Source organism: Oryctolagus cuniculus, chromosome 16 (genome assembly GCF_051225735.1).
Source record: "Oryctolagus cuniculus isolate XC-2025 breed Fujian yellow rabbit chromosome 16, ASM5122573v1, whole genome shotgun sequence".
NCBI lineage: Eukaryota > Metazoa > Chordata > Mammalia > Lagomorpha > Leporidae > Oryctolagus > Oryctolagus cuniculus.
Window position 1 is genome coordinate 4212223 of NC_142882.1, and position 23934 is coordinate 4236156.

A 23934-nucleotide genomic window follows, 5' to 3' on the forward strand; every position below is an offset into this window, starting at 1 on the left:
TCCTTTTATTGACACAGATGCACACTCTGAGCATGGCCACACCATCCTGGTGTGCAAGAAGGGCTCAGTCACTGCTTTCTACTGTGTCCTGGGCTACCTGGGCTCCTTGGCCCTGCTGAGCTTCACTGTGGCTTTCCTAGCTAGGAATCTGCCTGACACCTTCAATGAAGCCAAGTTCCTGATGTTCAGCATGCTGGTGTTTTGCAGTGTCTGGGTGACCTTCCTGCCTGTCTACCACAGCACCAAGGGGAAGGTCATGGTGGCCATGGAGGTCTTCTCCATCTTGGCCTCTGGTGCAGGGCTCCTGGGCTGCATCTTTGCCCCCAACTGCTACATTATTCTTTTCAGACCTGAGAAGAATGCTTTGAAAGGATTAAGGGATAGGATAGTTTCCAAGGAAACAGATGTTCTCAGTTGTAAGTCTTAAGGCAATCTCAGTTTTAATGGTTAGAAGCTAAGATGGAAAAACTGATTTTGCACAACTACCAATCTGTTTATGTTACTGTGGATTTCATGGTACTGAATGTTGTGTACAAATTAAATATTGGACTCTGTGGATTTCGGTGACCTTTCATTTTGCATGGTGTTTTCAAGGGGCATCCACATTATTGCAAGCATCTACATTTTTCATGACAAACTGATAAACCCTTGCTGTAATTTTTTTGAGTTTTGTGTCTCCAATTAACTGTAGACTGATTTGTGTGCCATTTCCAATTTTGGCTGTTTGGATACAAGCACTGATATGGAAGAGATTTTTGCATATTTTCTAATTTTTGAGTGTACTCTCAGGTGTGGAATGTTTTGGTCATAAATTAATTTTGTGTTGAATTTGCTAAGGAGATGACAACTGCCTTCCATACCATATGTGCTGTTACTTTCTAGCACATTTAAAGATTCCAAATTCCCTGTGTTATCTACATCACTTGGAAAATTTTTCTCTGTACCAATGTAGTAGATGTGAGGTGGAGGCTCCTTCTGGTGTAGAATGGTTTCTCCATACTTATTGCTGATTAGGATCCTTTGTAATGCCCTCTGGTCATATATTTAACTGTGCAGAAATGTCCATTGTATCCTATTCCCATTGTTCATGAATTACTTGTATTTTGTTGTAACTTCTGCCTTTAATTTTTTTTTGTTGTTTGTAAGTTACTCAGTGTGTTTATATTTCAAATTTTAATTCAGGTATACAAGTTTCATGAATTTCATATATACAGATTAGGAATGTAGTGATACTTCCCACCTAATCCTCCCTCCTGTCAACAGTCTTATGCTTCTTCCCCTCCCTCTCCTATTCCCATTCTTTGTTTTTGCAAAGAACCCTTTTCTAGTTTACTTTGTACCCATGAGATTAACCCTACAATATGTAAAGTGTTCTACAATGGTAGGAAGAAACCAACAGTATCCCTCAAAAATAGAGACAAAGGCTATAAACAATAATGGATCCTCAATTGTCAATTTCACTCCAATACAATACTTTTTAGGAACTTGTTATGACAGATAGGAGAACACATATAGTACATGTCTTTTCTGATACTGGCTTATTTCTCTAAGTATCATGGTTTCCAGTTGTATCAATGTTATTGCAAAAGACAGTATTCCTTTTTTTTACTGCTGATGAATATTCTTAGAGTATAAACCATGGTTTCTTTATCCAGTCATCAGTTGATGGGTATCTGGGTTGATTCCATACTTAGCTATTTTGAATTGAGCTTCAATGAACATGGGGGTACAGATGACCCCTTTTCATGCTGATTTCATTTTATTTGGGTAAATTCCTAGGAGTCAGTTGACTGGGTCATATGGCAGATCTATTTTCTTTCACAGACATTTCTGTACTGTATTCCACAGTGCTGCATCATTTGACATTCCCACCAACTGTGGATTAGGGTACCTTTTTCCCAAGTGCTCTCCAGCAGAGGTTGTAAAGTGTGTGCACTCAAGGTGGAAACTTAACATACTGCACCACTGCCCAGCTCCAATTTCCATTATTCTCAAAGATAAGTGGTGAAGCACCAAATCATGCAAATTCCAACTACCTTTTGAGAGCCTTTTCCCTAACTGAGGCATCTTTAATTAAATGTCCCCATCGTCTCCAGCAGAGTCATCAGTTCCTCATAGAATTACTTCTTTCTCCCCAAACCCTCCAACAGTGTCTTCAGCAGCTATAGCCTGAGAAGCACTTGGGTGGGAGGTATCATAACTTTATGTGGCTGTCTCAGAACATAGCAACACTTCCTGAGTCATACTCAGTTGTGTATGAATAGCCATTAGCATATGTGTCCTCTAATATCCAAGTCATTTGGTATCTGAGTCCTTGAGTTTTAAAACAATTTTGTTGTGTATGTATGTGTGTTTGTAAAGGCAAGATCACTGGCACTGAAATTCTACATTTTTGCATGCAAAAACTAAGTCCTGAGTTACTGTGCCAATAATATATCTGATTATAATTTCTATCAATCATAGTTAGATCATATGTTTATGTATTATCTGAATAGTATATTCTATGCTGACTTACTTTGCATGAGTTGTCTGTTTTATTATAGGCTTGTTTATTTCATTAAGAAGGAAACACATTGGCATTCATTTTTAAATTCAATGTGAAATTGGCCAGTTATCATTTATTGTTCAATAGTATCCTTATGCAAATGAATCTAAGTATTTATAAAGAGAAAAGGAAACCAACTACAAGCCCATTGCTCACAGGCAGCTCCTATCTAAATAGTCTTTCAGACTTCCTGTACACACACATGTTTATTTCTGCACAGCCATCTAATGTTCCCATGGAGATCCTTTCCATTATACTTGGATGTTTCAGTTGACCCAGTCTTGATTTGGAGCTGTCTACTGCTCTTATGCCCATGTCTCCCTTCCTTTCAGTCAGGGTCAATACCGCCCTCAGGCACTAGAGGGTGCCTGAGGCAGAGTATGGATTTGACCTTGCCTGCAAGACTGCAGTAAATGCACCTGAAGGGGTAGGGGATGGTTTTAAGGGCTCCTTCTTGTGGAACCTCTCATGTCAGCTCCTCAAGAGCGACACCTGATATTTGCAGAGATCCACATGAATGCCCCCAAATTGATCTTCAGCCGAAGTCTGGAGCCTCAGCTATGTGCACACAGTTTTCTCATCAGAAGACAGAGGCAGGAATCCTGTGGTAAGTAGGAGACTCTGCCCAATTCTACTTCCTTGTGTTTTTAGATTTCCCTTCTTCATTTAACACAAATCAAGGTCTTTCAAAGAGTATGATTTGGATTATTTCCCTAAATTTGCTAGATGAGAAAACCCCAGGTAGAAAGAAATGGATTGCAAACAGTTGAATGTTTTTGCAGAGAAAACAACAGACAAAGGCTAAGAACCATCCTAAAAGGAAAAGATTTATGTGTATTTCACTATGCATCTGGGGCAAATTAATGTGGGAATCCCAGATAAACTCTGAGACATGAGAGGAAAATGAAATCACTCAACATGGGATTATTCCATGACCAGGAGAAACTCTCATGGTTCTTTTTTTTTTAATTTTTTCATGGGCAGAGTGGACAGTGAGAGAGAGATAAACAGAGAGAAAGATCTTCCTTTTGCCATTGTTTTAGCCTCCAATAGCCTCCGCAGCCAGCATGCTGCAGCTGGCATATCAAGCTGATCCAAAGCCAGGAGCCAGGTGCTTCTCCTGGTCTCCCATGGGGGTGCAGGGGCCAAGCACTTGGGCCATCCTCCACTGCACTCCTGGGCAAAGCAGAGAGGAGGACTGGAAGAGGGGCAACTGGGACATAATCCGGCACCCAGACCAGGACTAGAACCCGGTGTGCCAGCACTGCAAGGCAGAAGATTAGCCTATTGAAACACAGTACCAGCCTCTCATGGTTCCTAAGTGGAGGAAAAGATTGTGATAAGGACACAGGTAAATCGCAAGTGAAAAGTCATGCAAGAAGCACCTTATGAAGTAACCTCATTAGACACGTGAAGGAAAAATAGACGTTTGTTGATGACAGCAGAATAAAAGAATATTAAATTCAAAATAACTGCTTGAGCCACTAAATCCCCAACTGTTAGATTTCCCAGTGTCAGAATCTCTTCTTACCACTGATGACCTGTTTGAAGAGATAAAGGATGGAATGATGTAGCGTATCCACTTGCAAACTCCCATAAAGCCTCTTTGGCAGTCATCATATACAGCTTTATTGAGAAGAAGAGGAGGAGGAAATGAAAGGGACAGAGCAATTAGAGGAAAACTGGAAGAATGACAAAGAAGAGAAGAGAAAGACTAAATACAGATCAGAAAATATATTTTTGCTTAGAATGGCAATTTTCCACTTATCTCACCCAGAAAGCAACATAGATAATAAAGAGATACTTGAAAAGTCAAGTTTACAATTTGTCATGTTGGAAACATATAAAATCATGTGCCCAATAATTGAAAGATACCTCTTCTGGTCAGAACATATGAGGGTGTATAAGCTGTCAACATGAAATACACTGTTCATCATGACTGAATACTCAGGACACTTGAAACACAAAGGGCACCTGTGTTCTAACCTTGGGGAAGTTTTGTGTCAGTGGCTGTAGAAACGCATGATGTGTTTCTTTACCTGCAACTCAATCTGCATGCACGTCTGGAGTTAAGATTCAGAGAATAAGACCTATTTGGAGTTAGAACTGCTACCAATAGTCATTATTTATATGAATATACTTTTCAGATTTCCATAGAAAACTAGATGGCAGCCATTCAGCTTCACTAGGTGCAGTGCCTTTTGATCTACAGTACTTGAAGTTCCCCCAGTGATTCTGACATCTTCTAAATGTTCTGCATTTAAGATTCTCCTTCATTCAGGCTTTGAATCTGAATTAGTTTCCTGATTTGGGGTGGGAGCTGATGCCCAGTTTTGAAAAGGAGGAGGCTTAACAGTTATAAATGCCAAACTTTGTACTCCACCATGCTCCACACTTAGATATCCTGCCTCTGCTAGCCACATAGCCCTCAGATGAATTATTCTTTCCCAAGACCTTGCACAAAGTCATGTTCATGATGATGCTGTTTGAGGAGTCATTTAATGATGTGCTAATATATATATAACCATTTTTGGTACATGATGGCACATGTGCAAAATTCAGCAAGACTGATTTTTATTTAATTCATTTTGCTTTCCTTTGAAAATCAGTTTCTCTTCCTTGTGGAACATGTAACTTAGATAGAACATTCCAGAGCTTGTTCTGGCATTTGCTATAAATACAAAATCCAAGGACTTGGGAAAGCCGTCTGTTGCCACAAATGAGAGTAACTAGTGTTCATCCCAATTTACTTGTTTTGTTAGTCATAACATACCATGACTTTTTGACCTAAGAACAGAAATTTATTTTTCAGAAATGCTGAGGCTGGTAAGACCAGGATCAATATACATGAGGTTGGTGTTTGTCCAGGACACGTTTCCTGCCTCCACTAAAGATAGTTTTCCTTTCCTCTTCTCACAGTCTTCACCTGTTAGAGAGATGTAACAAACTCCCCGTGCAGTCTCATATTGAAAATTGCAAGAAAGCAACTAGGTAAGCCATAAAAAATTGCTATTACCACCCAAAGACCTCACCAACTATAATCATGCTACAGAGCAGTATTTCAACCTCCCCATATTTGCACAAAACATTCATTCTCTAGTAGTTCTAAGTTTGGAGTTGATAATAATCATGGTTGGAGACATTTACCAAAGATCCCTAAGGATCCAAGTCCCTTTCGTGGCCAGGGAAAGCAGTGGAAGGTGGCCCAAGTCTTTGGTCCTTTGCAGCTATTTGGAAGACCTGAAGAAGCCCCTGGCTCCTGTCTTTGGATCAGCTCAGCTCCAGCTGTTGTGATCATTTGGAGAGTGAACCATGGGATGGAAGATATTTTCTCTCTCTCTCTCTTTCTGACTGTATCACTCACATTCACTCTCTCAATCTTCCATTCAAACAAAATCTTTAAAAACAAAAGTTATTGTAGCCAATTGAGCAGATGTGAGGTGATATCTCAGTGTGATTTTGAATAGTATTCCAAGTTTACTAATGTTTAGCACCCTTGGTAAGGCCTTTGGCTCTTCTATTTGTGCAGGAATGTCTGTTCAATTCCTCTATGCAGTTTCAATGATATTTGTACTGTCCCTTCTGTTTTTTTAATTTGTATGTTGGAAACATGTATCTGGAAGGAAATGTAGCCATATTCTCCAATTTTCTCTCAGGTGGTTGACTCTTGAAATCTCTCCCTCCAATTACATAACCAGTGGCTCAGGCACTGCAGTCTGATCACCCCTCCCTCTCCAACACTGTTGCTTTCTCTGGCTCTTGGCTGCTGGGGTTGTCTGTTGTGTCCTTGAACATACTTCATGTCTGCAACTTCCACACTGATCCACAGCATTCTTCTTCCTTCCATAGAATTCCCACTATGGTTTTCTCTCTAACTATCCCAGGAGAATGTGTTTCTTCCACTTTTACTTTTATATCTCCTCCTAGATTATAACAGTATGTCCTTCTCATTCAGCCATCTTGGTCTTTCTTCAGTAATCAGCAGTATTATTCCTAGGTTAGATGGATGATGGTAGAAACAGATTCCTGATGGATTACCATAAATGGCAACACTAGCAAAGTGTCATGTTCTGTTGTATTCAGAGGAGCTTCATCAGATTAAGTATGGCTGGAAGTTGGAGGAATTGGGGATTTTTGGCTGGGACATAATTCAGAATGGTTAAAAATGCAGTGTTGTAGACTTTACATACCAGCATAGCTAATTTGGAGTTACTGAGAATTGATACAGTGAGTGCTGACATGCCAGCTCATCTCTGCATTGCGAATTTTCTTAGTTTCCTTTACTGCTTGCTATGACATTAATGTTACCATGTACTTATAGCAATTTCTACTTTTGATTTGAAGTGTATTGAGCCTGAGAAGATAGTCCAGGATAGTCCATTGGAGACAGTGTTCTCGATGTAGAATGAGTGTAAGTTCATGTGAGTGTTCCCTGTACACAGACAGAACTCTGTACCTATGCACTCAAATGTCCACATATTTTTATTTTTGGAAATTGTTTTGCAGTAACCTACATGATATTGGACTTCAATATAAATTATAAAAAGTCTCAAATAGAAAAATATTATCAACTTTTATGATGTTGTTGCTAAAGCTCAATTTGACATAAATGTGTAATCTCAGATTCCATATAAGTTTATGCAATTAGAATATATATTTCCCTGAATTAAGTCTGAAGTTCTAGAATTGAAGCATTCATCACAAACTATAAAAAATGTCAAATGCAGCATTAAGGATATAGAAGATGAAAATGTTAAATATGAAAGAAACACTGAAGCTAAAAATATTGAATAAATCTGGGTGCTAATTTTTTTAAAAATTCATCCATAACTGTTTCATAACACACATTTTCCATGAATTTTCTGAAGCCTCCTCATTGCATGGAGTTCATCCTCTCCGTTCCCAATCTTTTTTCAGTGAATCGAGTACATTCAGGTTGTCTCTATTTTTAGTTCCTACACATTAGAGAGAACAGTGGATGCTTGCTCTCTGATTTAGATTTATTTTTCTTGTTTAACTGAATAGACAACAAGCTTCATCAATGTACCAGTATTAAGTTTAACTCATCAAGAAATTATATTTTCAATTTTAGGCAAGTCACTGAATTCTGTTGTGTATTTTGTTCGTATACTGCATCTCATTTTGCATGTACCCCTAATCAAAATCTCAAACTGTTGAAATCTTTACTTAATATATGCTAAACTGATCTTCTGTATATAAAGAGAATTGAAAATGAATCTTGATGTGAATGGAAGGGGGGAGGGAGAAGGAAAGGGGAGGGTTGCGGGTGGGAGGGAAGTTATGGGGGGAAGCCATTGTAATTCATAAGCTGTACTTTGGAAATTTATATTCATTAAATAAAAGTTAAAAAAAAAATCTCCCTAATAGCATCTGGGCAGTGGCTAAGCAATGAAGAATGTGTTTTACTTAAAATATTAATCACCACATTTACAGTAATTTGAGTTTAGAAAACTTTTGCGTGGAAAAATAGAGTTCTCATATATGCCCTTTCTACCCCCTTATTAGATTTATTCTCTTGGCAATACCTCACACAAGTATACAAGCACAAATGATTAGTCAGTGTCGATCCTCATTATTGCCTATAGGACATGGTATCCATTTTGTTCACTCTTGTGTTGTGCAGTCTGTGGTTTGGCAAAGGATTAATAGTACCTAGCTGCCCTGATGGTGTCCTACATAAGCATCCTGAAAGTCACTTGCATTCAAGAAGTATAGGTGTCTGGAGGCATCATTCTGCCCTTGGTGTTTGTGGTGGTGGGAATAAAGAGGTGACTTCCAGCTGGTACTGTCTGCTTAGAGTAAAAAGCTATAAGTACTCAAATAGTCCAGGTTCTCATGAGAGCATCAACCAAGGTTGTAGGTGCAAAAGCAGATCATTATGGGATTACCAGGGTTAACAGCAATGTGGAAGTTTTTTTATGTTTTACAACTAAAGATGAAGTGATTAGAAATGCAGAATGGACATATCTGAATTCAGGCTGATTACTGGTTGCACAGTGATTGAAAACCACATGTCCTAGTGGGCATCTCTGTAAACAGGATTGGTTTGGGGTCTATGTGCTATCAAAGTGATTTGTGGCTGCCCAGAATACTGGCTGATGGAGGCTGCCCTGTTGCACTTTGAGTCATTGTAGTGTGTGATACTGGAGATTTCTGGTCTGAAAGCTTACTAAAAGCCTCACCTCATGTCTCCCTTCATGCCCTCTGATGCAATCCCGGTACATAATTGCCAAAAGTTCATGAAGTGGTTTATTGACAAAGCCCTTGGACCAAATGTAACTAGCAGGAGTTTCTCCCTTGAGTCTTTGTATCCATGGACTTGGAGGAAATCCTGGCACCTGGGGTGAGGAGGATGATTAACAAACATGTTTTTCTTCTTGTGTTTTCCACCAGGACAGAAGATCTGAACTGCAGAGCCTCAGGGCAGAAAAGTATCAGATTCCCCCATGGATGAGTGGACAGCTGGTGGAAAGAAGTCAGATGGAGCAGTATTAAAGTGGCTTGTTTCAAGCAATCACACACACACACACAACACACACACACACACACACACACACACTCTATGTATCCACCTGCATGACCCTGCATGTTCCAGTGCTCTTGTCTCATAGGGTTTTTCACAGATGTTTCCTTTGATTTTTCTGTTGCTCTTTCTGCAGCTGTATCTCCTTGTGACTTGTCAGGATGGTCCCGACTGCTATTCCCAGATGGAACAGAGTTTTTACAAGGATGGGGATATTGAGATTACTGCTTTTTTGCGCATTTACACATATGAGGTTCCCATAATCATGAAGAGGTTCAGCAAATATCGCAGATTCAGCTGGTAAGTTCTCCTTGCCATAATCATTTTCCATTTATTTACATATTAGCTACTTGTTTTTCGGTCTGCAAATCTATAGGCAAATATGTTCTGTATCCCTGCCCTGTCCATCTTCTGCCCTGCCTAAAAACTACTGGTAATTGATTTGGGGCATGAGGAAGACATTTCCCTCTGCCTAGCACTGTGGATTGTTCAGGGAAATGTCTCATCAGAGGAGGAAGCAGAGTCTGGCCGGTATCCTCCTGTCCTTCCCTGTCCACTTTCATCAGCCCAGGGGCCTATTGTGCCTCAGTAGCAGATTCTTGCAGAACCCATGCACTGAAATGAATGAACTGAGTTACATGAGCTATTCCACATAGGCTCACACTCTTTTCGGCAACGTACTAGATTTGGGGCCATGAGAACACTTCATTTCTTCTACACTTGTAAAGGAATAAAGACATTCAAAGAGTTTTTACTATGTAAAAGAAATCTCAGGGCAACACCTTTTCACAAATATAGTAATAATTATATTTTACTGATGAATATACCCATAAGAATTTCAATGGTTGTAATCTACTACATATATAGTGTTTCCCCAATTCTGCCTTTTCTGGGCAAAATAGATTTCTTAAGGGGGATTATTCTGTTTCTGCCCCTCTTGAAGATCCTTTATTTGTAGCTAAATATAATGGTTTCATATACATATATAGCATATATAAATTCCATGCATGCAGAATATAGTATGTTGTAGGATAGCAGAATTCTTTTCTTCAAACCTGTTTATGAAGGTGCCAATTTTCTAATTGGTTTCTACTGTAAGGCTACAGGAAGTAGGTTGCAGCTGCATAGAACTTTGATAGAAGGTAGGTATTAGGACATAGATCATTTCAGTATCGTTAAAGCCAATGGATTTGAGAAGTATATTTGGTGCCACCAAGGTGGTGCAACTGATGGCATTTGTCCAAAGATTTATGTAGAAAAAAATCTAATGGATATTAGCTTGGTGCAACAATATTATTCACTTCACATTGACTTTTATAAATTCACCTAATTTAATGTGTGCACATGGCATCCAATTCATGAAATATTTATTCATTAGTAGTAGTATTCTCCATGGTTATGCATGCAGCACATCATTTAAGTGTACCCTTAATGACAGAGACCAGGAGGTAGTGAATTTCCAGTAGTAGGAAAAGAGGCTATGAATAGAGCCCAAGTTCCTCCAAGATGTATGCCATGCAAACTGGAGATCATGATAAAATCTTAGCAAACCAAGGGAAATTATCTGTGTCGATGATACTTGGAAAAACAAGAAATACTGAACTGTCAATAGATTTAGGCACTATACCCTCCAATGTTAGATTCACCAACTTTAGAATATACAATTACTGATAAACTGTTTTTAGAGATAAAGAACACAGCATAAAAGAGATAAACTCTTACAAATTCCAGTGTGTCAAAGAGTGTCTAGACATTTTGGTACAAGGCAGCAGCTGGAGAAAGAAATGAGAGGATGAGGAATAATGGAAGTGTGATAGTAATGAGGAGAGAAACAGATATATGAAATACAAAACTGAATTTTATTTGATTCATAGCAATGATTTTCAAATTTCCACATGCTACAAAGTATGAATGACATATTTGGATAGCAAATATGTATGGAAACTATATATACATAAAACACTATATATATAGCTACTGTGTGCATGGTTATAGTATACCTATGTATAGATATATAGAGAGAATACATATATAATATGCATACATATATCCATATTATGTTATAGCAAGGACCAAGAACTGAAAAACTGTCACTTCCTCTGGAGCACACAGTGACCCTTAACAAGCAGTGTTCGTGACCTGGTCTATTCATGAGGAATTAACACACAGGACATCAGAAATAAATACAAGGGGCTCCTCATTTGCATTTTTTTGTGAAATGTCAGATCCTAGAAAGTAGAAATGCATCATTTTCTTTGCATGGAAGGCTATTTATATTCAATATTGTAGGAAAAGTTGAGTGAAGAAGTCCTGTTTGGAGTAAATACAGCTACCACTCATAATGATTTACTTTAACATATGTTTAGTGATCTAAATGCATGACTGGCTTAATTGAAAACCATCAGGTGCCTCGAAGCCCAGTGATTCATGTTCACCCAGGGAGTGTTTGTGGCTTCTCTAAAGTGCTCCTCTCTTTTCACTATTTCCCTTCTTTGAAGCTTTGAATTCGATTTTATTTTCCTGGCTTGTGATACTGGTTGATGGGTAAGTTTGATGGGGAAGAGATTTTTCAGGATTAATTACAGACTCCCATATACCATTTTCAGTGCTGCGACATCATCCTTCTTTTTGATCACATAGCCTTCAATTGGGTTACTCTCTTTTCCCTTTACAACCTGCAGCATTATGGTCGTATGACTGCTATTTCAACAAGCACTTAATGATGTGGTAAGATGAAGAATCATTGTAGTTTGTGAATGTAGGAATAATTTAGAGGCAGTTGAAGATGATGTGACTTTCCTTGTCATGATTTCGTTGACAACTGGAGTGTACTCCTAGGTGTGCATAAACTTTAGAGAGTGCATTCCAGAACCTGTTGTAGTATTTACTTTAGATATCAAATACAAACACTTAGAAGAGGTAGCTGTTGCCAGCAATGATTAAAATTGATGAGATATGCATCCAAAAATAAGATCATGCTCTTTGGCTGCATGGACAACCATGGGATAACATGCCCAAGACATTATGATGTAAAAGCAGATCTTATTTTTCAGAATCATTTAGGCTTGGAAACCAGTAAAAGTTGGTAGCAGCTTTGTTTCTGGTGAGGACGTGTCCTGCAAATACAAAAGTTCACACTCTGTACTCAGCAAATCTACACATACGGATTACAACATATGAATGTTTGGCCATGACCAATCTATCTGTCACAGTAATCACAGAATTGATGATAATCTGGATTGGAGGCTTTTCCCTTAAAATCCTTGTGTATTTCTTGCAGGCTTCAGTCCAAAAACTACCAGTATGCTCTGGCCTTGGTTTTCGCTATTGAGGAGATCAACAAAAACCCCCATCTTTTACCCAACATGACCTTGGGATTTGGTCTCTATAATGTCATGCACACTCATATGACTGTGATGGAGAACCCCTTCATCTGGCTTGCGGGACTGGAAAAGCACGTTCCTAAGTACACATGTAGGAAACAGAGCAAGTCTGTTGCTGTAATATCAGAAAGCAGCATTGCTGTCCAAATGGGGACACTGCTGGAACTCTACAAAATTCCACAGGTGAGTATGTAGTGAAAAAGTGGGATAAAGTACATCACCTTGGGTGCCTTACGTAGAACCAAAAATTTAAGGGACAGAGACCTTATACATTTGACACAGTATGTGATCTAAAGAGAAGACGTGCAGAGATTTTGTGAATTAGCCACATTTGTTCTGAAGCAGAGGTATGGGTGAGTGAAAAGGAGAAATGTTTTTCTCAACCTGTGAGTCTAATAATTCATGAACTAGGAAGATCTCATGTAGTGGGAGATGAGAAAAATGAAATATTCTAAAATCTGACACTTCCATCATTTGCTTAATTTCTTAAGGAATGATAATTTACACTATGACAATAACCTTACACAGATTTCTTGCCTTTTCCCTTAGCTGACTCTTAGGCCTTTTGAACCTCTTCTGAGTGACAGTGGTCAGTTTCCTTCCCTCTATCAGATGGCACCCAAAGACACTTCTCTGGCCCATGGCATGGCCTCCTTGATGCTCTATTTTTGGTGGACCTGGGTGGGTTTGGCCATCTCAGACCTCCCAAAATGTATTCAGTTTATGTCTGATTTGAAAGAAGAGTTGCAAAAAATGGCATCTGTGTAGACTTTGTGGAATTGATCCCAGCCACTGTAGAGTCACTTTCTTCATTCCAAAATACGTTTCATATCCAGATCATAAAATCTTCAGCAAATGTGGTGATTCTTTTCTGTGTCACTGAGTCACTCATAGGCGCCAGCTTTCAATCATGGAAGGAGTTAATGATGTGGAAAGTCTGGGTCACCACTTCACAATGGGATTTTGCCAGTTCTGAGGTACCTTTCCTGTTCCACTCATTCCATGGGACCCTCATTTTTTCAGACCACCATAGTGAGATCTCTGGTTTCAAAAACTTTCTTCGGACAGCTAACCCTTCCAAGTACCCAGAAGACTCTTACCTCTCCAAATTCTGGTCACTGGCTTTTAATTGCTCAGTTACTGGGACATCCTGTAAAACTTTGCAGAACTGTCCACTGAATGCCTCCTTGGAATCCTTGCCTCCACATCGTTTTGATATGACCATGAGTGATGGGAGTTACAACATATACAATGCTGTGTATGCTGTGGCCCACAGTGTACATGAGATGCTTCTACAAGAGGTAGAATTGCAGCCAGTGAACAATGGGGCAAAGGTGGCTTCTTCTCCCTGGCAGGTAACTTGGTTTCCATTGTTGACATGTACTCCTGAAGTGATCCCCTTAAGAGTTTCTGCAGGTGTGCAATCCAAGTAGCTTGGGAACCTTTCTCCAAAACACAAGATAAAAATGAGCCTCTGTCTGTAATTTGTCATTAACAAAAGGGCTCCAATGAAAAGTGGGAAGGTAATTTGGATAAGCATCAACACTGTGACTTAAAAATATTCTCCAATTCTATCAATTTAATTTTGACGTGTGTTGCCCCCCCATTCATGGAGGAGCGACACTGGACCCTGCGCTGTTCTTTCATGTGCTCGGCCCTTCCCAGGATTGCTGCTGGTCCTTACCGGGTTGGCTGCAGACCCCTCCACCTCCGTGGAGGGGCAGTACCCCCTGCCACTTTCCCCGCTTCCACGGAGGAGCGACACACCGCCGGCCGGCTCTCTCGGGGGGCTGCTCAGGTGTTCCTTCAGATGTTCCTGGTGCATGTTGTCTCTCTCCTCCTTTATAGTCCTCTTCCACCAATACCAACTCTGCTACCCACACGCTGAGCATGCTGCTCTCCTCCAATAAGGAGCAGGATCAGCTCCTGCAGCTTATCAGTCAAACTGGCGAGAGGCAGCTGCATAGAGGTTGTTTGGGCTCTCTCTCAGGGCCATATTGTGGGAGAGTAGATGCATAGAATAAGTCTTAATTCCAGTAACTTAGTCTAGTCTCAGTTGCTCCCCACAATGTGAAATACATAGACTGTGTTATTCCATTTTCAACTTCAGCAGTACAGTAATTATTTTCAGGTTCAAATGTTACTGAGCATGTTCATCTACAATGAACATAAGGGATCTCATATAATTTGCACAGTTCTTTATTCCGGTAACTTTATTACAGATAGTTGTCCTAGGTACACTGAGAAAATGAGTGTTGGTAGTTGGGAAGCACTGTTGGAAATGGTTTGAATCACACAGCTAGATATTTTTGACTTCCCTTGTCTTTGTAGAAAAATGAGTGAAATCATACTTACCTTGATGTAGTTCTCATCAGGTTTATTTTTTTTTTTACTTCAATTCATTGGGTGGTCCTAAACATGTTCAATTGTTTATTTGTGATTACAGACAAAGAGAGGCTTTCTCTAACCTGGGTTTCATGTGTTATCACTTGGTCAGTCTTCATGAGAATATGATGCATTTTTTTCAGTTGCACCCATTTATGAAGAACCTCCAGTTTACCAATCCAGCTGGTGACCTAGTGAATTTGAATCACAGGAAAAATTTGGAAGCTGAATATGACATTCTCAATTTTTGGAATTTTCCATATGGTTTTGGATGTAAGGTTAAAGTAGGACGGTTTTCCCCATATGTTTCACAGAGTGAACAGTTGTCTCTCTCTGAGAATTTGATACAGTGGGCCACAGGAATTACAGAGGTAAGTAGGACTGATCATAAGGTTCACACGACATTGTTACCCCCCAACTGCTAAGGGCGTATGTGCAGTATGGCTTATTAAAAAGACACTTAGAGACATTAAACCACTCCACTTCCAATCCAAATACTTTCTTATGTTTTTAGTGTCTGAGGATGGACAGTACACACACTTGTTCATGCAAGTCTTTTGAATGTATTTAAGAAAATCAAATAGAATGTTGTCATTGTGTCAGAAACAGATGTTTACAATTTCAGTGAATAGGTTTGCAAGACTTGAAAACCCTCTACTTGGAACTTAAGTAATAGTCTGAATTACGATCAACACTCATCTGATTTTTCTCAGACTCCATGCTCAGTATGCAGTGTGAGTTGCAGCCCTGGATTCAGGAAAACCCCTCTTGAGGGAAAGCCTGCCTGTTGTTTTGATTGCACACCTTGTCCTGGGAATGAGATTTCCAATCAGACAGGTAAGTCAATGCCTGCCTCTTGGAGAAGTTACCACCAGTTTCTTAAATTATCAACTTATCCATGGAAAGAAAATCCGTGGAATATGACTGCTGAGAACAGTTTTTCCCCTTACAGTAGAAATTAATCCTTATAATCAATAATAATCCACAAAAGGATAAAACTTTCCACAATACACTCTCTGTATTATTTATGAAAGCATATAAAAGACTGAATGTCTCTGTAATGCTGACCATGTTGGAGTTCAGGTTGATATACATATGGTAAAAAATGAATAGAAACCAAGATTGGAGAATATTCATCCCACAAAACAGTGTGGCATTTCTAATATTTATTTCATGAATCAGAACTATGCTATCACATGTATCATAAAGATTTTCCAGTTTTTTCTTGTGTTGTACAAGTAGTTATTTGTACCATATATTTAGTATCATTCAAATGTTTTGAAACTTATTATTGATAATGAAAGGTTCTGGCAACAGAGTACAGTCCATGGGAGTAGTGTGATGTATGTGCTAATTCAGTATAGGAAAACTCATGTCTGAGTTTCTTGTGCTTGTATAGGTAAAAGTGCTTTCACCAAATTCAAGTGTAGCATGCTTGGAGTGAGAAAGTGCAACTCTACACAAACTGTGTGTTATATGAAAAACTATCTTAGAAATCATACAGTATATCATCCTGTGGATAATACTCATCAAATATCATAAATGGGGCTGATTTAGCCTTTGACAAAAGTCATTGCTGCTCAAAATATAAATCTTCAAGAACCTTCTTATGCTTACATATGTACACACATTTATAAAATTCATATCAAAAGAACACAAGCTGACATACATGGTAATAAGTATGCATAGTGGGCCTGGCACTGTGGCACAGTGGGTTTAAGCCGTGACCTGAAGCACCAGCATCCCATATGGGCACCGGTTCTAGTCCTGGCTGCTCCTCTTCTGATCCAGCTCTCTGCTGTGGCCTGGGATAGCAGTAGAAGATGGCCCAAGTCCTGGGGCCCCTGCACACACATGAGAGACTCTGAAGAATCTCCTGTCTTCAGATCAGCACAGCTCTGGCTGCTGCAGCCATCTGGGGAGTGACCCAGCAGATGGAAGACCTCACTCTGTCTCTACCTCCCTCTGTAACTCTGTCTTTAAAAAAATAAGTATGCATACCAAGGTAGGTCAATGACTGCAAATTAAGCACAAGCCCTTGAAGGTAAAATGTGGACATTATAAGGAAATTGAAGTAAGTAAAAATTGGAAGAATTTAAAGTTGGTGATCATAAACAAGAAAGATTTATGAACCTCAGCAAGATGGAACAGTGTGTATACACAAAGAGAGCTGAAGAGGTCTATTTATATATAAAAATACTAATTTTAGAGCTTATTAATCATTTAATTCTGATACATTGAAAAATATAGAAGAAATTCAGATATTTTCAGATAGAAATATTATGTAATTTGTTGAACAATATTTCAAACATCCAAATATCCTCACAGTTATTAAAATAATTCCCAATACTTGAATTGTGATAAACAATTTTCAGATGAACTCCTTTCTCAACTCCTATAGAGAACAGGAAAAATGTAAAAATTCTGTTTCTTCTATGGGAACATCTCAAGTTGATGGATCAAATACTGCCAGATATTCAGCAAAATGAAATTTTAAGACAGTGTTGTTGAAATAAATTCATACATTTGAAATCTCAATGTAAATCCAACAGTATTTTGAAAATAGGCTACATCATGCCCAAAGAGTTTCATAAAATCTGATTCAGTTTATAATACATGAAAAATGTAATAATAATTAGCATAACTGAGAAAAAAATAGTTAATAAATTCTAAGTGATCAATGAATTCTAAACAAGAACAAAACGACTCAAACATGGCAAAAAGAAGGATTAGCTTTCAATCCTAAAGAGTATTTTAGAATGCTACAAAACATGGAAATTAAAGCTGAAGATTGGATACAAAGTTGACGAAAGAACGCAACTTCTACAAAAAATTACACAGGAGATTCGGCTCCATGCATATTGTCAAAAAAGAATGACATTTGGCCGGCCCCACGGCTCAATAGGCTAATCCTCCGCCTAGCAGCACCGGCACACCGGGTTCTAGTCCCGGTTGGGACACCGGTTTCTGTCCCAGTTGCCCCTCTTCCAGGCCAGCTCTCTACTGTGGCCAGGGAGTTCAATGGAGGATGGCCCAAGTGCTTGGGCCCTGCACACCATGGAAGACCAGGTTAAGCACCTGGCTCCTGCATTTGGATGAGCGCAGTGCACCGGCCGCAGCACACCAGCGGCGGTGGCCATTGGAGGGTGAATCAATGGCAAAGGAAGACCTTTCTCTCTGTGTCTCTCTCACTATCCACTCTGTCTGTCACAAAAAATGATATTGGGATGGTGTAATGAAATCAGTGTATTGATCATTGAAATAAGTAGTACTGATATACAAAACAGTACAAAGCAGTTACTTTTCCTTACCAATTCTGGAAAACAAAGCTATGAAAGTTGGCAATTGTAATGTCTAAAAAGTATGATATATCCAAAGGTAAGATTAACTAAATATTGAAAGAAATCTGCAAGTTGAGACATCAGTCATCGAAGGAGCAATATATTGAAAACAAGAGGATACATACAGACAGGGCTGGAGAGAAAATTCATGTTCAAGGATAAAAAGACAGGAAAGTGGAAATATGCCAGTAAGTTTCAAGCTGATCTACAGACTGACTTTGATTACAGGCAGCATCCTAGTGTGTTCCTTGATGAAAATGTTCAATGCTGGCAAATAATCCAGCTGTTATCAAGTGTACAGCTGTTCTGTGTTTCTCTAGAACTTGACCATTTGCCTTGTAATGGTGGTTTGTCAATCAGTGCTTTCCCCTATCATAACATAATCCAGATTCTACCTTAAAGAGATATGTTTTAGTGAGATCACCTGGTGATTTCTGTGCAACCCAAATTCACAAAGTATATCTCCCAGTCCATGATATTAAGAGTGGGAACACAGGGCCAGTGCTGCGGTATAGTAGGTTGAGCCTCTGGCTGGGATGCTAGCATCCCAGTTGGTCAACAGTCTCAGTCCCAGCTGCTTCACTTCCAATGCAGCTCTCTCCTGATGCTTGGGAAAGCAGCTGAAGATGGCCCAAGTTTTGGAGCTCACACTAATACAGGAAGCCCAGAAGAAGCTCCCAGTTACTGGCTTCAAAACAGCCCATTTCCAGCTACTAATGTCTTTTGGGGTGTGAATCACTGGGGGAAGATCATTCCCCTCCTCTTTTACCTCTTTCCCTTTCTCCTTGTCCTCCTATCCCTCTTTCTCTCTCTCTCTCTCCATTCTGCTTCTCCTGCTCTTTCTGAAACTCTGACTTTCATGTAAATTATAATTAAATGAATACTCATTAAAACAAAGACTGCAACCATTGGGTGGTTGACTAGGCCATGAGAGTACAGAGGGAGTAGTACTATTAAAAAGGCTCATTTCAGGCATGGAAAGCCACGACTCTGCAGCAAAAAATAGACTACATGGAGGATCTCTGTGAAACCTCTGTTGAAAGAAAGGGTCATCAAACAGGGATGTACTCTTGTCTGAAGAGAGGAGAGAGCAACCACTTTACATATGGCCCTGTCTAAATACCGATGGAGTCTCTGGTCACAAAAGACTTCCATAGCCTTGGCAGACCATGACAAGAGACTCAGGTGATCACTGACATCATACATATATAAACATGTTAATTGTTAAAGTAACAACAGAGGTCACTGTGTACTTAGTCCCCATGTAGGACCGCTGTCCCTAATCAGTTGTACTATGAGACTCGACTGCAAATTTTGTTCCTAAACTGTGCTCTATATGTGGTCTGTGTGTGTGGATACCAACTGTTGAAATCTATGCTTAACATGGAGTTCGTCCTCTGTATTTAAAATCAAACTAAAAATGAACCATAATGAAGAAGTAGATGGTAGAGGAAGAGGGAGAAGGAGGTGTGATGGGAGTTGGAGTGGGAGGGTGGGTATAGGGAAAAGAACCCCTATATTCCTAAAGGTGAATGTATAAAAAATGCAATCATTAAATAAAAACTTAAAACCAGAGCTGCTGCTTGATCTTGTTCCAAGTGAGCATGCAGCAGAATGTGCACTGTATAAGAGCAGAGTAGCCCTCACCACACATGCAACCCTCTGGCACTTTGATCATCAGTTCCCAATCTGAAGAAACATTGAAGAAGGAATTTGTGGTGTTAAAATAACAGAGGTTAAGGTATGTTTTTAAAGCACCATGAATAGGTTCAGATAGTAGCCCTTAGGGCTTTGTTAGGAGAAAAAGAGCATGCACTCATCATTATGTAAGGTACTTAGGAAGATGAAGTATTAACTGGCTAACATGAGGAAGATGGACATAAATAATTGCCAATAATTTTATATGTCATTTTATATGCTGTCTTTCACATCAAATAAGGACCATTTGCCTAAACTAGCTTCGTTGGGTATTCTAGAAGGTACTTGAGAATCAGATATAACTGAACTTGGGATGATGTTTATTACATTTCTTACCAGATATGGACCAGTGTGTGAACTGTCCAGATCTTCAGTATGCCAACACAGAGCGAGACCAGTGCTTCTACAAAAAACTGACCTTTCTGTCTTTTGAAGATCCCCTGGGGATGACTCTGGTCTGTACAGCTCTGTGCTTCTCTGTCCTCACGGCTACTATTCTTGGGGTCTTTGTGAAGCACTGAGACACTCCCATAGTCATGCCAACAATCGTTGTCTCAGCTACATGCTGCTCATCGCCCTCATTTTCTGCTTCCTCTGCTCTTTATTGTTCATTGGTCGTCCCAACACAACCACCTGTGTCCTCCAGCAGACCACGTTTGGAGTGGTGTTCACCGTGGCTGTTTCCACCATCCTGGCCAAAACTATCACTGTGGTTCTGGCCTTCAAGGTCACTGCCCCAGGGAGAAGGATGAGACACTGGCTGCTATCAGGGGTACCTAACTCCATTATTCCCATCTGCTCCCTCATCCAACTGGCTCTCTGTGCCATCTGGCTTGGGACTTCTCCATTTGTTGACATAGATGCACACTCTGAGCATGGCCACATCATCCTGGTGTGCAACAAGGGCTTGGTCACTGCCTTCTACTGTGTCCTGGGCTTCCTGGGCTCCTTGGCCTTGGCCAGCTTCACTGTGGCTTTCCTAGCCAGGAGTCTGCCTGACACGTTCAATGAAGCCAAGTTCCTGACATTCAGCATGCTGGTGTTCTGCAGTGTCTGGGTGACCTTCCTGCCTGTCTACCACAGCACCAAGGGGAAGGTCATGGTGGCTGTAGAGGTCTTCTCCATCTTGTGCTCCAGTGCAGGGCTCCTGGGCTGCATCTTTGTCCCCAAGTGCTACATTATTCTCTTCAGTCCTAAGAAGAATTCTTTGAAAGGACTGAGAGATAGAATAGTTTCCAAGGAAACAGATGTTCTGAAGTGTAGCTCTTAAGGTTCTCACAGTTTTCAGTTGTTAGAGACTAAGGTTTATAAAACTGATTTTGCATTCTGATGTTATAAAATAACTTGCAGAATGTAACCTTCTTATGAATAGTTTATGCTTCTCTTAAAATGTTTTTGTTCTGAAGCACCAATTCATAGAAAAGAAAGGGAGAGTGGAAGAAACCTTCCATCTGGTGATAGATGCTGAAGATATCTGCTGTGGCCCTGTGCTGGTTCTTGCTAAACCAAGATTATTTCAGTTGTCCATTTGAGTGTCAGCATCTTAGGCCATCTTCTACTGCTTTTTATGGATCATTAACAGGGAGTAGGATTCCAAGTGGAACAGCCAGGATATGAACTGACACCCACATGGGATGTCATAGTTACAAGTGGTGGTTATATCCACTACACACTCACACTTGTCCCAATCCTCCTCTCTTCAAAAATAATACTGTTTATAAATTTCTTAGCCTGAGTTTCATGTTCACAAACACAAACTGATCTCAGATAAAGGCTCTCCTTGAAACTTTTCATTGCTTTTCATTTCTGTGTTTTCATTGTCACCTGGTGGACATTGTAATATTCTTATTTAATTAAAATGAGTTACACATTTGCTGTTTTCTCAGATTTATTCATTTGTTTGAAAGAGTTTACACAGAGAGAGGAGAGACAGAGGGAGAGATGTCTTCCATCTGTTCAGTTCACTTCCTATTAGCCACGTTGGATAGAGCTGCACTGATATGAAGAAAGGAGACAGAGGTTCCTGGTGCAGGGTCCCAGAAACTTGGTCCATTTTCTGCTGCTTTGCCAGGCCGTAGTAGAGAGCTGGATGAGAAATGGAGCACCGGTTCTCGAACCTGCCCCCATATGGAATGCCGGAGCTTCAGGCCAGGGCACTAACCTGCTGTACCACAGCGTCTGCCCGTTTGCTTTTTTTATTCATTCATTAGTGTATTTATTCATTCATTATTCATTTACTATTAATGTCAGCTTTATTATAGAGTTGGAATATTTCAGTGCAAATATTCGACATGTTAAATCATTTTAATGTGTATAATGCATTGTCCTGTGGTGGAGCCAAGATGGCGGAATAGTGAGGGCGCGCACTGGTAGTCCAGGAAAATTTAGTTTAATAAAAGCGGAGTTACGGTAGCCTCAGAAAAAGGATCAGCAAAAAATTGCAGAGGAAACTCTTCCGGAGCTATTTGCTGTGACTCAAAGGACCTACTGGGAGACCAGGGTCGCCCACCACGCGGAAGCTGAACCACAGAATCCACAGAATCTGAGCGCCAGTGAGGGAAGGGGAGTCTATGTGACAAAGAAACCAGCGGGGAGAGGAGAGACGCCCAGGGCTCCGAGTCCACACATCGGCGCTGGAAGCGGAGGTAAGCTTAGTAACCAGAGACATTGGCGGGGAAACAGCGGACAGAATTTTAGAGGGACGTGGGTTTTGAAGCAGGAAAGTCCAACAGACTACAGGAGAGAAGGAAAAATAAATAAATAAATAAATAGGTGGGGGCATACTGGTACAGACAAGTTCCACTCTCTGCCAACCTTGCAAAGGTGAGCAAGAGACAAAGAGCTGGGATATACATAATAAAAGGGGAGAGTTAAGACAACAGTTCAGTAGCCTAGGCAACCCAGTGGGAGTCCACAGGACTCTTTGGGTAGAAGCCAGCAAAGCTAAATACCATCCATTCTGCTCAGCCTTGCAGTATTACTTACCTCCTGAACAAAAAAATAAAATAAATTAAAATAAAATAAAATAAAATAAATGAATAAATAAATAAATAAAGAGAGATTTACCACGCATAACCTGAGGGTGTCACCTTTGCACACCTGTAACCCTGAAGAACCAAGCAGAGCTCTCAGGCCACACCCATCTCAAGCCTCCAAGGCTCCTCCATCAGCGGGCAGTACACTTAACAGGGACATAGTATAATGAAAAAAAAAAAAAAAAACTCACAGTGAGGGAAACAGAATTAACCATGCCAAGCAATAAACACAGAAATCGAGGGAACAAGATCAACGATGACACGATGACGCCTCCAAATAAACAAAACACCCAAAGCCAAGATTATGAAGATGATGAGATAGAAGAAATGCAAGATATGGATTTCCAAAAATTTATGATAAGAACATTCAGAAGTTTTCAAAAGCAAATCCTTGAACTACAGAAATCCTTATTGGACAGAATTGAGAATCTCTCTCGTGAAAATGAAATTTTAAGGAAGAATCAAAATGAAATGCAGAAACTAGTAGAGCAGGAAAGTGTGATAGTGAAGAGAAATCAAAATGAAATGAAGAACTCAATAGATCAAATGACAAACACATTAGAGAGCCTTAAAAACAGAATGGGTGAAGCAGAAGAGAGAATATCAGACTTAGAAGACAGAGAACAGGAAAGGATACAGTCAAACCAAAGAAAAGAAGAGGAAAGTAGAAATCTAAAAAATATTGTTGGGAATCTACAGGATACTATTAAAAAAAAAAAACAACATTCGGGTTCTAGGAGTTCGTGAAGGCATGGAGAGAGAGAAAGGATTAGAAGGCCTTTTTAGTGAGATACCAGCAGAGAACTTTCTGGGTCTGGAGAAGGACAGAGACATCCTAGTACAGGAAGCTCATAGAACCCCCAATAAACATGACCAAAAGAGATCCTAACCACGACACGTTGTAATTAAACTCACCACAGTGAAACATAAAGAAAAGATCCTAAAAGGTGCAAGAGAGAAACGTCAGATTACTCTCAGAGGATCTCCAATCAGACTCACAGCA

At 39.9% G+C, this 23934-nt stretch overlaps 1 pseudogene; it reads left to right on the top strand.

Annotated features, from left to right (window-relative positions):
- The window catches only part of LOC138847784 (vomeronasal type-2 receptor 116-like), a 46943-nt pseudogene extending 25777 nt beyond the window's left edge, over positions 1-21166 (top strand).
- The last annotated feature ends 2768 nt before the right edge of the window (positions 21167-23934 follow it).